This window comes from Penaeus vannamei, chromosome 11 (assembly GCF_042767895.1).
Source record: "Penaeus vannamei isolate JL-2024 chromosome 11, ASM4276789v1, whole genome shotgun sequence".
Taxonomy (NCBI): Eukaryota; Metazoa; Arthropoda; class Malacostraca; order Decapoda; family Penaeidae; genus Penaeus; species Penaeus vannamei.
Genome location: NC_091559.1, coordinates 10,122,595 through 10,125,771, shown reverse-complemented (window position 1 = coordinate 10,125,771; position 3,177 = coordinate 10,122,595). Strand labels below are relative to the sequence as shown.

Below are 3,177 nucleotides of genomic sequence, written 5' to 3'. Positions count from 1 at the left end.
GCATCCGACCAATCTTCTGTTCATTCAGTAGCAACAGGCATCCTCTAGCACCTCGATGGCCTTGCGCGTGTGAAGCGCACGTGATGACCGCTACACCACGGGAACGATAGAAATGTGGGATGTTTCACTGTCTAATTTTGATATAATAGTGGTTGAAAGAGAGAGAGAGAGGGAGAGAAAGACTGGTAGAGAATAATAATGATAATAAAAAGAAAAAAAAGTGTCAGTAAAAAAAAAATAATAATAATAATTGCAGCTAAACATTAAACAAATAAACATTTATAGAGAACATCGTTTCCGTGTTATAGTGCTTGTCACGTGCGCTTCACACGCGCAAGGTCCGCGGTTCGATCCCGAGCGGAAAACTACATTTTAAGGGTTTTTCACTTATATTACTTAATGTTTGTATGCCATTATCACGCATTATCATATCTATCTTATAAGTATCTTTATTGTTGTTTTATTGTTATTGTCATTATCATTACTTTTATCAATATTATCATCTTAATCATAATACACATTATTATTTATTTATTTATTTTTTTTTTTTAAACCATTACTAAACATGTACATAGTTAGGACACTTGATATTAAATACTCTTAAAGTTCCTTTATATACTATAGTCTCCGTGGTGCAGTGGATAGCACATTCGCTTCTTACGCGAAAGACTTGGGTTCGAATCCCAACTGAGACGAATGTGTATGTGTTAACACATACACATAGTTTTATATGATAAATGGACACACACACACACACACACACACACACACACACACACACACACACACACACACATATATATAAATGCATACATACATATATACATATACATATATGTATATATTTATACATATACATATATAAATATAAATATGTGCATGTATGTTTATATATGATAATAACTGATAATAACAATGATAATAACAATGAAAATAACAATGATACTAACAATGATGCTGATAATGATGACGGTAATAATAAAAACAGCAACGGTAATGATTATAACAATAATAACAATAAAAACAAAGATAATTATAGAAATAGTAATAGTGATTTAGGATGATGATAATGGTAATCCAAAAAAAAAAGAAACTAGAAAAGAAAGATAATTCATATTGCTCTAATCCATCGAATAAAAAGAGAATGCAACAGCACCTGAAATACTACGATATGCATCTTTAAAATGTCTGTACATCAGTTTGTGAATATTTGAATTTGTTAAATCATAAAAATAATAATAACAATAATAATAATCATAATACTAATGATGATGATACAAATACTAATGATGAGGATAATGATAATAATGAATTTCTCGATGACTGGCGACAGAAGCGCGGGAAAAATGTTGGTCAAATTCATATATATTTATATATATGAATTCATATATATTCATACCTACGAGGAGACAGCCATACTGACATCTAACAAATAGGACAATCATTTCCATTCCCAAAGTCTCATTCACATTTTCACATGTTCAGTAATAAAGTAAGGTTGCTCATGTGCTTACCTGCGCATTTGTTTCATTATGGCTCGGTATAAGATTTTACACTTTTGTGAAATAGATTCGAAAGAAATTCAGTTGTACCATATTTTAATTTATTTTTGAAGGATTTTTGTTAGTATCTGACTTTTAATTCCGAAAGTTTCATGCATTCACATTTTCGACCCGAGCGTCCAAACCTGTTCCTGGCTTATCCACGATCTAGAAATTACCTTCATCACCCATTATTTTCACCATCATTGTCGCATCACCGTCGTCCCATAATCATCCTGGGTATCACGCGCGCTCACACACATTCACGCGCGCGCTCAGACGCACACACGCATACACGCACGCTCACACATTATCACATATATGTTGCACATGTTGCATAAAGGCCTCTCCCAACCCATACCTGTTGCCCCTCGACACCGTGGCCGAGAGGGTAAGGGCGCCAGATTCGAAACCCGCGATCGCGAGTTCGAATCTGCAAAAGGGAGCCAAAAGTGCTCCCTCTGGTTGCAACCTCGCCCGGGGCTGAAAGACATGGAAAGCCCCGGGCACAAAAATTACAAGACGCCCGCCGGTTGCAATCAGTTTTTCCCTATTTTTATGTGTGTATGTGTTTGTTTGCGTGAAAATTCCATTCTTTCCTATTTCAGCGTATATATGCGATAAAAAAAATCATCGAATAACAAAAATTAACAGAAACGTCCCTATCATTGGAAAATAAAGGCGAGTGAGAAAATTTTCATGTACAAAATTCGTCAAATTCCGATATATATGCGAAATAAAGAAAAATACAGAAACTTTGCAAACAAAACAGAAAATAAAGCGAATACAAGTGAAAAGAAAACGTGTTGAATGAGAAAATGGGTCGAAACTTCTTTTGCGTTCATTTGTGTGTATATGTTACAAAAAGAGAAAGGGAGAGAGTGGACACGAAAAACATTCATCCCACAAAAATTTGAATTACGAAAAACGACTTTCCTCAAACTCCGCCCCCCCTTCTCTCCTCTCTTCTTCCCTTGCTAGCACATTATCTCACTTTCTATATCTCCCTCCCTCTCTTTCTCCTTCTCCCTCTCTCCCCCACCACTCTATTTTTCCTTACTCCTCTCACTCATTCTCTTTCTTTAGCAGCTATGGTCATTTTTACTGGCAGCAGTATTATCATCATAACCAATATCATGTAATCATTTTTTCACTATTATTGTAATTACAATTGTTTATTATCATGAATGTAATTATCTTTACCATCATTATTAGTATTAGTAGTGAATGTATTTGTGTGTGTGTGTGTGTGTGTGTGTGTGTGTGTGTGTGTGTGTGTGTGTGTGTGTGTGTGTTCAATTGCAAAACACATAGATCACTTAATCTCGTTTTCAGAGTTCAAAAGCAAATTGGCCACGAAAAATATTCATCCGACAAAAATCTGAATTACGAAAAATGACTTTTCTCTCCCTTTCCATTCCCCCCTTCCCCCCTCCCTTTTTTTTCTCTCTCTTCATCCCTCGCTAGCGCACTATCTTTCTAAATCTCGGTAACCCCCCTCTCCCTCTCTCTCTCCTTCTCCCCCACTCCCCCATCTCTCTCTCTTTCTCATTCCTCTCACTCTCTTTCTTTCTTTAACTGGTATAGTTATCATTGCTGGCACCAGTATTACTATCAACTTAACCAATATCATGTC

The 3,177-nt window shown here is 35.8% G+C and overlaps 1 non-coding gene across 1 annotated transcript; it reads left to right on the top strand.

Moving 5' to 3' along the window:
* Window positions 1-623: 623 nt before the first annotated feature.
* On the top strand, window positions 624-695 carry TRNAK-CUU (transfer RNA lysine (anticodon CUU)). The gene has a single exon. It is a non-coding gene; the product is annotated as a tRNA-Lys (tRNA).
* Window positions 696-3,177: the final 2,482 nt, after the last annotated feature.